General features: G+C 37.0%; 1 protein-coding gene across 3 annotated transcripts in view; it reads left to right on the plus strand.

Moving 5' to 3' along the window:
- The first annotated feature begins 1592 nt into the window (after nucleotides 1-1592).
- The window catches only part of LOC131684596 (choline-phosphate cytidylyltransferase B-like), a 90060-nt gene continuing 76726 nt past the window's right edge, over nucleotides 1593-14926 (plus strand). The window contains exon 1 of one of the 3 annotated variants that reach the window (XM_058967602.1): nucleotides 1593-1823. The gene's annotated coding sequence lies outside the window, so the exon portion shown is untranslated. Of the gene's footprint in view, nucleotides 1824-6719; nucleotides 6908-14926 lie in introns of those variants that run through there. The other 2 variants (XM_058967603.1, XM_058967604.1) reach the window with 2 other exon arrangements.

The raw sequence follows: 14926 nt of genomic DNA on the forward strand, positions 1-14926 counted from the left end.
ATTTTTAAGCGTTCATGCAGATCCGATACAGAATGCAGATTTAATACAGTTTTCCGAAATAAAACACAACTTTATACAAATATTATAAAAAATCTACGTAAAAAAGCCCTCTTTTCTTTATAATATAGTCCATTTCAAACATATTGCGACTTTTTCTTATTAATTTATATTCAAAAATAGTCGACTAGAAGTAGAATTATTGCATGTGTAAAAATGTAAAAGATCAAACGATTTCTTGGGACGTTAGCACGCTTGATTTATCAAAAATTGTTTTCTGCACTGCGCACCCAGATTAATATATTTCTCGACAAACATATACACTCAACCTAAATATCACTTACATTTCATATGCAAAAACATGTAAGTATTTTCCATAATACTTTTCACATGAATGTTATTATTTTCACACATAATCTGTTCTCTCTTCCGCCCTATAAAAACTAGTATTGATTACAGATATATCTTACGTGAGGTTCAGTTACTTGCTATCGGAATGCCACGTATTTTCTATTTGAAACTTATATACCTTTTATATGATATTCAGATGATTGTTAACTGAATGTATAATAGCAATCATGTTACGTGAAGTGGGTTTATCTGATATTCATGTGATTGTTAGTTGCTTGTATAATAGTATTCAAATGTTTTGTTAGGTAATGTAGCTTGGTTGAATAAATGTGCGGATAATCCTAGTAAAGTCCAGCTGGAAATTGAGCCGGTACTCTGACTGGCTCTAGTTAATAACCGATTCCAGTTACAAAACAATCACTGGAACCAGCTACTAACTAGAGCCAGCCAGAACTTTGGCACATTTTCCGGCTGGACTTACAGGTCTGTGTTGATCATTGATTTGTAATGCATTCTATACCATCTTGGAATCTTCAATCTGGAGCAGTTATAGCGGATATATATGTATTTCTAACGTCTTCACGTTTAATTAGAAAAATCACAAGTCCAGGAGCAATGTATTCGCCGCCGTACCGTTCCTTGACGCCATGTTGAATGTGTATGATTTTTTTCACATTATATATTCCCGTAATAATAATGTGTTTTACACATAAACCTAGAAGTATGTGAAGACACATAACATGTATGTGGGCCACGCTTGAAAGTTATTCATTTTGTATTTGAAATTCATCGGTGACTGTATAAGTTTTATTTGATGCATATGAATTTGATGTGCATAATCGTTTTTAAAATTTAGGTGTTTTTTCACATGAAACGTATGTGATTTTTTGGCTCAGTGTATGATTACGGCCTAAGAGCCAACTGTCAAAATCCACTTTGAATGGAAATTCCAGACAAACCGTTACATGCCAATCGCAGATGTTGGTCGAAAATGAAAGAGAAAAGTTTTCTCTTTCATAAACTGTTGTGCACTGTGTTGGACTAGTAACGGTTTGTCTGGAATTTCCATTCAGTGGATTTTGACAGTTGACTTTTAGGCCGTGATCATATGTTTGTCGAGATTTTTTTCTAAGTTCAATATAGATTTTCAATAAAATCATCTGGTAGCTCTGCTCGCAAATTTGAGTGATTTGACGTTTGTTGAAATCCAACTGACTGTCAGTGACATCCGCAACTAAAACATCAATAGTCGAAATCTTTCTAGGTGTCTGGTTGGATGTTTGTGGTTTCAGATTAATACCCCGTGGTTACAACAGCTGCGAGCTGCGTTTTCTCGGTTACGGTAAAGTGCAGCGGTTTTTCGGTGGTGTTTTCTATCTGATCTCCATTCTAAACACGGCTAGATTGATCCGTGGCCAGAAAGTGATATCGAGTTCGGTGCTGTAGAAGATCTTACTGCGTAAAACTCATTGCAGGTAGGTTCTGTTCCAGTGCGCGAACACTTTTATTGTTATGGGAATGTAGGAGCTCGAAAATGCAGAAATTCACCGCTGAATTAATAAAGAAACATAGTCGTGGCAGGTCAAAGTTCACCTTCAATTATCAGTGTTTTTCTACAAACAGGCGAATTGAAATAATCCGCTAGAATTGGATGTTTCAAGGGATGTTTTTGCAAAGCTATGCACAAATATTTCACACAATACAAAATATGACGTAATTGTCATTATATTTCTTTGGAATCTCGGGAATGTGCTCCGAGAAAGCGAAGAAAATAAGGTCATCCGTGATCGTTCGGTGGTGTTTTTTTAGTAGAATTTTTTTAGTGTCTGCTCCAGTGCAGTGTTGAAAAAAAATCGTCACAGATGACTCATCTAATATGAAGTTTTAATAATCAGTGACAATATAACATGTTAGAAACCCACTAGATGTTTAAGTTTGATAGAGGAAAATTTAATTTAGATAACAGAAAGCGGTATAAATAGATAGCCCCGCGATCGTTACTGAATGCATTTTTGACTGTAGCAATTGCTGTTAGTCTGACCGAATTTTCCCTTCGTTGTGTTCGGTTTACACTCGCAGAGCGCAGAAATCGATAGTGGTCGTATGCACCAACGGGGATTTCGATGTTTCTCAGTTCTGAACATATGTGAAGATAATGCTAAGTCTAATGTGGCCCTTACACGTTCAATGTTTTTGACAATACTAGAGAGTATTTGACAAAAGTATTGCACGTGTAATAGAAAAAAAGTTGTATTGACGATGTGAATTTGAAATGGGATTGAAATATTGTAAAAATATCGTCAATACTGCGTATTGACAAAAATATTGAACGTGTAAGGGCCGCTTAACATTCGTAATTTTGACACATGCATGTCAGTGACATCAATATCTACACGGAAAAAGGAAACAACCCAAAGAATAAGTTATTTTAACTTTTGAGCTGTGCGTCGTTTTCGGACTTATTAGTGTTGTCAAAAACAAAACGAGAGATTCGACTCAGTCGAGGTCTTCTGTAATTTGTAATTTGTAAATTATTTTTCAGCAGAACGAAAGCTTGTCAGTTACATAAACTTTGTATCAAGTCAAGGAAAAAAATAAGGTGCAATAAGGTACTTTTGAGTTGTTTGGGGTATACTCAAAATCAGGTAAATTCAACTTAAATTTAAGTATATTGAACTCAAGGTTGTGTTTAAAAAACCTATCAATGAGTTATGATGTTTGCCGTGGTTAAACGGAAACTACCTTCAACACGGTTTTAATTAATTTCGCCTTATTCCACGATACCCCAAGATTGATCCAAAGGAACTCAACTATAGGTAGTTTTTCGTATGCGTATCGCCTCCAGAGAGAATAGCACAGACAAAACAATCGAATACAATTTTTTGTCAGCTTTAACTGTACAGCTGTCGTATATGCGATGATGACTGTGTATCTCAATAACGACAATCACTCATCAACTTAAAAACTCGAACCCGACCCGTATCCGAGAATTTTAAAATTTGAAAACCCGAACCCGAAAATTTAAAATTTGAGAAGCCCGATCCGAATCCAACTTGCTAATACGGAGAATCAACCAAAGATCTCGAAGATTTTTAATTCTAGGCATCCGACCTGGACCCTTGACTCATCTAAGAATAGTAGAATCACTCGAATCTGAAGTAGCACCATACGCATTGAGGTATATCTGCGTATGGAAAAACTAATCACTGCCGAGTAGAATCCGCATTTATATTTACTATTATTGACCGTCAAATTTGTAACGTGCTGAGAAACTTGATAAATCGTTGATATCTTAACCGGAAATTAAGTTAAATTGGCGGCCAACTCATGAGGAAACAGAAAGCTTAATGGTCACAGTTTCCAACAACCTTGCCCGTCGTAATTAACCAAAATTTCTGTTTTTTTTTTTATCAGAAACCATTCCTGCAAGGCAGTTTCGTATAATTTATTAATGTATTAAATTAAGCTATGTCAATTGGCAATTCGTATTCGACAGTTTACATGACGTCACCCACGTTACTGGTTGGAACGGTTAAACCTGTATCGAAGGGTATCAATCATTTTCTGACGTGTTCTTGATGTCCCATCATTAGCGTTAGGACGATCTATGATTGGGTTTCTAAGTTATTTTATGCTAGATTATACGGTATGCGCGCCAATAGAGATGCTTCGACATCTCCAATGGAGCTCTCGGAACGACTCCAAACTTTTAAAAATCCGTTAATGGCTTTAACAGAACACACAAAATTTTTGCGATCATTTCGTTAAGTTCGTGGAAATACATGTATTTTCATGAAGGAATCCGGATCATGCAACAGCGCAGCCTGGGAACAATCTGACAGAAAGTGCTTGTATCATATATGTACCACTGATTTGATAATGGTACTATTATCCCATCACCATATGAGTGTCATGCACAACGAAACCTGGCGGAAGTGAAGCTAGGTTTAGGTCTGATGGAACAAAGACAGTCTCTAGAAAATAAATTTGGCCTAAACTATCTGCTTTTAAAAAAATAATGTGTCTTTTTAAATTTGAGCCGCCATAATGACACCAAAGTACCACCAAATTTATGAGTCCAAATCCTTATTTTTCCGTTACAGTTTATTTTAATTGCAAGAAATCTTTATCATAAACCAATTTGATTATTAAACTTCCGTGAAGGCAGGTACAACCTATTTGTTTCATTTGACCAATTTAACAGTGCTTGCTTAAAGTTTGTTTGGGGTACAAATGTACCCCACAAAACCGTTAGCGTTAGTATTTTATCATGTGTACATAATTCAAAAAAAATATATATTTTTTTTTAAAAGCAAAATATCGATACATAGTAAGCGAGACACTTGTGTAAAATTGTATAAGTTCCAACTTTGCTGAATAATAGTATCTGTTATTTGGTATAACAAAGCACTATAGCAAAGTAACTAGAAAATGAATTTGGATCGGTATCTTAATTTTTGCTTTTGCGGATGAAAGAGTCAAAACACATTCGTGAATATGATTTGTATATACTATGCAAGACGCATCATTCGATTCGTTATCGTCTGCAGCCCAGGCTCTGGAACATACTTACTTTATATACACGTACAATGCACCGACTCTACCTATTCCTTCGACGCCTTCCTGTTTCATCTCTTTTACTGCAAATTGCTGTATTTTTAACGTTTGTGTTGGCGTTTGGTTTTCAAAAAAGCATCGGAATAAATATACTTTTTGACCGGTTTTTGAAAAAAATTGATCAAAAGGAAATTTAATAAGCTTTACAACGTCGTATACATGGTCAAAATCGATTTGAAACTACCGGAGTTATAGCAATATGAAGAAACAAGGGAATTTTGACGTATTTTAAAGACTTGTTCTATACAAAATGAAATATTACATACTTAAATAATCAAAACACGAATATTTTTAAACAGGTTACTTTACGAATGATTTTAGAATAAAACTATGCAATTTAATTATAAATTTAATAAAAATTAGACATACTAGAGCGATTTTAGTTCTTGGTTACGAATGTACCCCACAAAACCGTTTACGTAGAGAAAAAGTCGCCGCGGCCTAAGTATCGCTTTTAAAGTACCTGTCGAAATTTATATTTCATTATAGAAAGTTGAACCGATATTTTCCGATAAATTCCTGTTGACTTGGTTTATTACTAATCATCATGAAAAATAATACGCAAAGAGATTTTAGATGTGAAACACGTATTGTTGAATGATCTTTCATGAATGTTCGTTTAAAAAATTAAATAATTCAGGCAGTTTGCGAATCTGAAGAGACGGAATTTTATGCAAGAATGAAAAAATACAATATTCAGCAGCTAAGAAAAGTTCACCTACACCAGCCAAACCACAAACGACTACAAAACCAATATCTACGGATCTGACAGGAACTAATATTCACTCAACAGCAATCGCGCCCAGTGTATCCAAGCCAACAACCGGTACCACAAGCAGAAAGGCGAACGCGAAAGAAGACTGATACGTTCGATCGTTCCTCTTTGCTTTCTTCTAAAATACTTTGAATTGGTATCGGAATATTTTGTAGTATATTTCGTCAATTCAAGCAATAAAAACTCGGTGTTCTTGACCTAGTAAATAAAGTAGACAACTCCCTTAATAACGTTTATTTTAAAAAACGTCATAGATCAAATAATGTTATGGTATCCACAATAAGAGTTCAAAATTTCTTTCAATTTTTTCCAACTTTTCGTCATATAACAATTTAATAATACGAATGAACACAAAGAAATTACAATTACTCTTTTTATTGTCCTTCTATGAATACCGGAATTTTTCGCACAACTTCCGTCCATTCAGTATTACTGTTAGGTAAAAATGCGGGCCCCAAATAGGGCCCGGGTCTCGGGAATATTGCCCCGGCTGACACCCCCCCCCCTCTCATCGGGCCTGTTTGCAGCGAAAATATTTCAGTCTATTGCCACCAAAATACTGACTGTTCAAAGTCAACAGCAAGTTGGAATCCTGTTACACCGAACGTTTAATTTTTCAACTTCTAACCCTACCAAAAGAATTCATCGAATGCCGATAATTGTTAAATCCCTGGCCTTTACCCCAATCAGCGGGAACCATAGATAACCTACGCCAACACCAGTTGGGCACATTTGTGTTCGAGAGGCTGCTTAACACATTTTCAGATTTGTGATACTGGGTACGAGCGCACTGCCTGCTATATAGCTGCCTGATTATACCAGCAACAGCAAGACGCCGGCGACGACGACGACGGTGACGATGACAGCGACGACGACGACTACGTTGCTATATGAACACTGTATACATTGTGCATTCACTGTGGCAGAGAGCAGAGCTTATTACGGGCCTCCGAGCGAACCCGTCAGCCACCAGCGGGGCAGTGTGTTGTGATAATCTGCCGTGGTTAGTCAGTTCCGTTCGAAGAGATTTCGGTGTGGTACCGTACAGCGCAACAGTTTCATACGTGGCCGATTTCCCCGGCACTTTTTGTGTGTTTTGCGGCCATAGGCAAGCCGGTGGTCATCGTGACAGAACACTATCGGTTGACACCGCGTAAGTGAACGTATGTAAGTGGAACAGTTTTGTCTTTCTACTACTATCCGTTGCACAACATCCGATCATACGATTCTACGAAATTGCGCGGCAACAGCGCACGCTCCGCTCGGTGGATCCAATTCACACTGATTAGCGTTTGACTTCTGGCTGGCGTTATCGATCGAGGTTCTGACGACAGCAGGCCAGACCCTAGAACCCGTTGGATGTCTTCGTTAAATGCCTGAATAGGTGTGACTTTTTTTCGAGCGAACACGTGTATTCAACCGCTGATAGCATGTGATATTTAGACGCGTAACAAGGAGACCAATTACTCAATCAAATACGTTTCAATTGATTCCCTGCACAATTACTCGCTCAATTGATGCTAAAGGCAGAGCAGACCTGTTGCAGCACCCGGTCGGTGTAAGCTGATTCTATAATGAACTGTAATGGGTTGCGATGTGCGCAACATGAGACAATTCTATTGCCCCCACGGCATTCTTCGATCGTTGGCAATTGCAATTACGTGCACCGAAGACAATTTGTTTCACCTTTCGATGTGATTGTTGTTTTTTCGCAATATTTCATGATCAAGAATGAAATAATGATGATTGAAAATCTAAATAATGCAAGTATTCGGATTGTCCAAGATCGAATCTTAATCGGCAACAATCATCACTGAAAACACTCATAATAAAGTTTTCCTTTAAAATTAGTCACTTGTTATTAAATATTCGGTTAATCCTCCAGGGTGACCCATTCTGTCTGAAGGATTATTTAAGGATGGCTATCAGGAGGTTATCAAGTTATGTTTGGTGTCCTTAAAACTTGGTTCTACTTCAGTTCAGATCAAGACGATTTTTTTCCGGCAAGCTACGGCGGTCGTTCATTGACTATTGAGAATGACGTATTTATGGTACGTCAAACCGAATCGCAAATCATGCAAATAATTTAGACTAGGGGAAAGAGGGTAACAGTGGAACTAACGTTTTCATTGTTCGTTGGAACGTTTTCATAGTTCCACTGTTACCCTCTTTCCCCTATTCATCAATCGGTATTCGTATATTATAAGAGTGATCCGATTATAAGTATGAGTCAGAGTCCATCATCAAACTCGTGCCGGTTAATATTATCACAGCTGCACCATAACTATCGGGTTATCAAAAAGCAGTAATGCATTTTTTTGTAAAGTATGTACATATATACGGTATTGATAATGTATACAACGGTACTTCGTTAGTTCAACGCGGTAGCATCCATGTTATTTCTCAGACTCTGTTGCCAACGCTAGCCATCGAGTGTAAACGAAACAAAAACAAACATTTGACGATTGTTGCCTTCAAACTTCTGCAAATCGTAGGCGTCATTCTGTGCACACGTGGTAACACAGGATGTTGATTTTTTTAGAAGCGATACCGAAAATTATTCGCTGTTAACTAGATTCCGTACTATTATCTAAGCCACCATATTTCGAATAGTTTTTACCAAATGTTATTAAACACTTTTGAAACCGTTTTTATTGTCGCCTACAACGAGAGCGCATCACTCCAGCAGGCTTCCAAATATGTTTACGTGAGCAGTTTGGTGTTTGATGAGGGTTTTTTACTGATAAGATTATGCTTTCCGTGCATCTTTGTATCGCAGTTCAATGCGTTCGTTGTGTATGAATTTTTGTGCATATGTATCATTTTGTGTTCGTCCAATGTAACTTTACTCAAATGAATGTGTTGAATAAAAAAACTTATCTTAAGGGGTTACATGCCTTAATATTTTTTCAAATAATCGATTTTTTTTATAACTGTATCTCACAGTAAAACTCCTTGAGAATATTTTCCCATATTTTTATAGAGATCCGAAAAATAGATCTCGTACGTATAATTCTCGTACCTTGACGATCCCTTTTTTATGCATAAATTTTTGTTTTTAACCGTCAAGTAGCCAGTCACCGTGCGTGCTTCGGTCACCGTTTCGAAATAAATTTCATTATTTTTTTGAAATAGGGGAAAACTACTAAATTTTTGCGTGTACACCGCTAAATTATCATAAAAGAATTCTCATTGAGTTAGAATTGCGATGATAAAATGTTTCTAGTTATGTTTTGACGTGTAGGATTGTTTATTTTCTAAGTCAATCAGCTCTCTGAGAGCGTTTCAGTGGGTACATCGTTTGTAAGCGTAACCTCCATGTACGAACCAAACCGGGGATTCGTAAATCGAATTAGTTCGTAGAAAAGTGTTCGTTATTTGGGATTTAGCTCGTAAATGCTTCACAATCTTATTCAAATTCGTTGGTTGAGCAGTATGGTCGATAAACTGAACAATATGGGTATTTTTGGGACGGGCATGACAAGTAGGTGATGAAAATGGACACTTGGACCCTTTTTGAAATCCAAGATGGCGACTTCCGGTTGAACAATATTCATGATAACCCAAACAATATGAGTATTTGTGGAACGGGCTTGACGTGTAGATGATAAAAATGGACAATTGGAACATTTTTGAAATTCAAGATGGCGATTTCCGGTTGAGAAATATTCACGATAACCCTAACAATACAGCGAAGACCCGAGTTTATCAGCTCCCGATTTAATCAGCCCCCGATTTTGTCAGCTTTTTGACCCGATTTTAACAGTCTCATATGAAAATTGATAGTTTTATGGGCTCTAGCAGACAAACCAACTTGAATTCGAGTAAATCCTTTCTTGAGCATAAGTTATTCTCCCGCGTCGGCTGTTGTATTTTCTGCTCTTCGTTTGTATCGAATGTTATACGACAAGTACGCCTTGTCCGCAGACTAAAGTGTAAACTTACAACGTCTGAACTTAGTGGTGAATTGGCAGTGATTAAATAACTATTATAAAATAGTGTTTTGTGCGATAATTCTGCAATAGTTTTGACAGATTACAACTGCCGAGGAGCCATTGTTCGCTTGCTATTAGTTTCCAATTGTTATCACACTTGGCAGTGGAGAATGGAATGCAAAAAATGCTATACGGCGATTGACTGCAAAGCGGACTTGTTTACTATGTGTGGAGGAAGCTGCAGTGAACGATTCCATGCCAAATGTGTTGGATTAAATGAGGCAAAACTCGATGCTCTGACCAAAAATATAATTTGGTTATGTGATGATTGCTTGGAGGCTTTCAACGAAACTTTAGCAGCTTCACCGATTATTCCACCGAAATTGGGACTTCCATCATCATACATGGAAAAGGATATTGCGCTCATGAAAATCAAAATTGAAGAGATTCAGAACACCCTATCTCGAATAATTCCCAATAAGCAAATGTGTGATCATCACTCAACTCCAGTTTCTTCCATTAATTTGCAAAACACATCAAGCGATGAAGGTCGGATAGCTTCAGTTTTTATACCGCCGCGGAGCCGTTCTTGGGAGAACAATATAGAGTTCTCTCTGTACCTATCAAACATTGGACCCCATGTCAGCGAAGGCGAAGTTCGTTCTTTAGTCTCACAACGGCTTGGCCTTAGTTCAAGTGAAACAGTTGAGGTTAAGAAACTTGTGCCTGTCTGGAAATCGTGCGACACCATTGACTACGCGTCATTCAGAATTAGGCTCAACAACAGATGGAAATCGGTTGCTCTGCAAGCCACGACTTGGCCTCGTAACATCCGATGTAGAGAATTTGAAAACCGTATTAACACAACGTGGAAACCTGGACCTGCGTAGACTTCATATCACATTTCGGATGGATTGCGACATCAGGCAGAGTGAAATAAAATGTGAGGAAATGTTTTGTTTGTTTAATTAATGCAATATGTGAAATATGTTGTGGATATTGTCATGTTGGTATTCTCTTCAATGTTAACATTGTGATTGCAAATTATCTGTTATACTGTTATAAGTTTTGTTGAATGTAAATTGATGTAATTAGTCTATAAGGAGTCACCATTGGGGCCAAAGGGCCTGTTGGTGTAAATATATACAAATACAAATTTTTCTTATCTTAGAGATCCCAAATATGTAAAACAAAAAAAAATATTTTTTTTTTAATTTTTTAAGAGGAACATTTAAACTAAAAAATCAAAAAGGATTATGAGGCTATATCTAGAGACAAAATAAAAATATTTTAAGAGCTTCGGTTTATCAAAAAGAAAGAAAAATATATGTCCCGATTTTGTTAATGTCCCCGTTTTTTCAGACTTCAATTTACCAAGGGGCTGAAAAAACGGGTCTTCACTGTATGGGTATTTTTGGGATGAGCTTGACAAGTAGATGGTGAAAATTGACAATTGTCTCTAGATATCGATATCCGTCATGCACTCGCCAATCCCATTCCGAAAATACCCATATTGTTGAGGTTATAAAGAATTTATTGAAACCGGAAGTCGCCATCTTGGATTACAAAATGGCTCAAGACATCGATTTCCGTCATATACTTGTCAATATCATTCCAAAAATACTCGTATTGTTGAGGTTATAAAGAATTTATAAGAATTTATCGAAACCGGAAGTCGCCATGTTGGATTCCAAAATGACTTCAGACATCGATTTCCGTCATTAACTCGTTAACCCCATGCCGAAAATACCAAACTTTTATTAGTTACAGTTAATTAAGAATATGTAAAATAGTGTACAACTTCTTACTCAAACTTTTTTTACGAACTTGGTTCTTAAGGCGGCAGGAGGGATTTGGCCCCTCGAGATATTTTGAATGTTGCTTAATTTTTAAACTGATCTGTTTCCGTTGAAGTACCCACCGTCGATTAAAAACGAAAGTTTGTTTGTTATATTTCCTTGGATACCGCAAATGATGGCGAAATATCTAACCAAACTTTCGATTTGTGAGTATAGTGGCAAATTAAACATTTTTTCAAAATTTTGTTTTTCTTTTAGGCTTGGGAATCAATTGGAAGAATCAACGAACGGGTATTTGATGTCGACATCAATTTGACGAACTACCAGATAGTGATCCTGAAAAACGTTCATTTTCTTGGTGGGGATTCCACCAAAGATTCGTGCTTCAATAGTATCAAATTCTGTCATGAGTAGCGCAATGATCAGTCTTTTCCAAAATTCGCTGGGGGGATAAGATAATCGTCAAAATGTAGTTCTTTGAAAATTTAACTTTTATTCCCTGTATAGGTATACTGAAGTATTGAGTGTAATGTGGCCTGTTTATTACCTACTTCATATGTACCTAGCTGATAGAATGTGGTAATACTATTGTTGATTTCGTTTTTGAATGCGGGTCAGGGCAAGTTCGTTTGAAATTGTCACCTTACACTAACGCTGAGCCAAAAACGAAATAAGCAGTAGATGTCGAGATATATCATCTGGAATATGAAGTGACGATGGACACTATCAACAACAGGAGTTGGTGGACTTTTAATCATTTGACAACAGGTAGCGTACTCGCGAATACGGCGCGGATTAGGTTTTGGAATCACACGGAACCGGGGCTATGTTTGTTCGGTTGGCTTCATAAGAGAACTGTCTGTTTCTGTTAGGATCAACATAATGTTAGTCTGTTCTCGCTTTTGCAGTAGCAGTGCAGAAGCGTATCACCCAATACACTTGCTCAATGCATAATTTTCACTTTGGCCGGTTAATCCACTGAGTTATTCTTTCGGGTTTACTTTATACTACATTTATAATATTAACATTCTTGTTCTATAAATCGTAGAAGCTTCAAGGTAGTGTGGTTCGTTTCGAAAATATCTGCCAGTCAATCCAATGGAAACGGTAATCGATCAAAATCTATCATTTTATCTCGATAAATCTTTCAAATTCGGAAAATAACGGACAGTAAAATGTTCAACAAATGTTTAGCAAAGGTGTGGCTAAATTACACCGGTTCTAGTTATTTAAACAAACAACGACAATGTGGCACATCGCGGGCTGTTAGAGCTGCAACCTATGGCTTAGTTGATCTCGATCCGTCCCGTGAGACAAATTTTGCAAAATCAGACGAAGTGAAAACTGTTTGCCAAATATACACTGGCCATCGGCAGGAGGACAATTTTTTGCACATGTTTGTTTCCAAAAGTGTGGAGTCGCGTACTTCAATTTGTCTACTCCTATAAAATGTTCTCCTGCCAGCGCGTTTGAATCGTCATTATCTATAATAAACAAATTTCGAATTGAAACCGCTTCTGTTTTGTTCCAATTATCTTCTTTCGTCTCTTAGGTCTGAAAGGGATGAATCGACAATTAATATGATAAAAGATGCTAACAATATTGGCCATTACTCGCTACAACTGTGCTATATTTCTTCTCGATCTTATAACATTTGATAATCGCTGTTCTAGTCGATATTGGTAGTTGTTATGATGTATACTAGGAAAATATGCTAGAGTAGTGACAATCCTCACTTGAAGACGACCTAACTCAAGACCTAAATCGAGTGCACATTTGAACCACTAAGCATTCGATTCGAACATATCACACCGATTTGAAGAAGCGATTCGCCATTTCCAAGAGCCAAAGTGATTGATCGAGCGAAACAATCAGCTTTCTCCCAGGTGCCATTCCTGCACTCTTTCCCTGAGCCAGCCAACATACCCAAGATCAAAAGAGTCGACAACTAGCAGGACCCACATGTATCCCCACCCGAGAGAAATTTGAATACACTTGTAAGGAAGAATTCCCACCATCCAGTCATGAAGACTTATGTACCAACGAGAGAATAGACCGTGCCAGACGAAGGCCACAGGTCCACCAACAGCCCATTTCATCTCAGTAAAAAAATACTTGTGTCTGATCCTAACTCTTTGAAAGCTCCATTTAATCAGAGATCACTTATTGGTTGATAACAACAAAAATCCGCCGTTATCCTACTAAGACGAAACAATACGTATTTCCCCTGCATGTTAAAGTCCCTGGTAATATTTCTTAGCTTATCAAACTGAACAAAGAAAAATTAATATACTACATCGCCAATGCGATGTGATATCCGAACCCAAATATAACTTAATGACATCTAAATTGCACAAACCTTTGAAAAGCAGGCTGTCAGACAATCAAGTGGCACATATCACTCATAATTATACATATGGAGTATATCTATTACATGTTATGATGGACGGAAGAGTAGATAAGTAATTCCCCCAATAACATCAATTCAATTATGTACACTTACTGCAAATTCGAGAACGTCAGAGTGCATGATTCGCCATATGAATTGACAAAATACATATATGCTAATTACTTATCGTGACGCAATTATAAATATTATAAGTTGTGCAAGTATAAATGATTAAAACTAGAGAATCGAATACAAAAATACTGTTTATCTAAAAATCCAGATCTGGAAGTCAACCGATTTGACTATGTACTTGTATGAATTAATTGGTGAAATTTAAAATAACACTGATGCTCACTAAGGTGTGATTCAATGGTGTCCAAGATACCAAACTTCTACGAAAAATTGAAGACATAGTTTCGAGCCTTCACTACTTGGATTGTTACTAATCGCGGGGTATAACCTAAACTCTCGATCGGGTGACTTGACATGAAAATGACCAAAGAATCAAATCATTGCTAAACTTATAAAGAAATAGGCCACTACTATGATTTTACTTGAACAGTTCGTACTAAAGGACGATTGGAGACACCCAATGGAATGTATGGAAAATATCGAAGCTGGGTATCTTTCTCTTCATTGATATCATTGATGGTGTCAAGAGCTTCTGAACCTGTTGATATCGCTTAGTGTAGTTTAACTATTATTTTCTGTATTATGACGGAATGATTTTTGGAACACATGTTACTCTTGTGTAGTTTCGCTGTCATTATTGCATTATTTTGTTGATTTCCAAACTAGACACATTCGTTTTTAAAAACAATTCGATGTCATGCAGCATACACAGGGTATATAATTCACGGGTAATGTGGTGAGCACGGCTCATGCTAATCAATAAAACGTTGCAGACTTCAGTAAAAATTCTTACACTTATGGATATATCGTTGATGTTTATATCAGCATGGGGTATCAATGACAGAATCGTCTAATGCAAGGATTGAAGTGCATTGATGGCTATGCGTTAGGGAAGAATGTGAAAAATTATCTCATCGAAAGTATCATTCTT

This window comes from Topomyia yanbarensis, chromosome 2 (genome assembly GCF_030247195.1).
Source record: "Topomyia yanbarensis strain Yona2022 chromosome 2, ASM3024719v1, whole genome shotgun sequence".
NCBI lineage: Eukaryota > Metazoa > Arthropoda > Insecta > Diptera > Culicidae > Topomyia > Topomyia yanbarensis.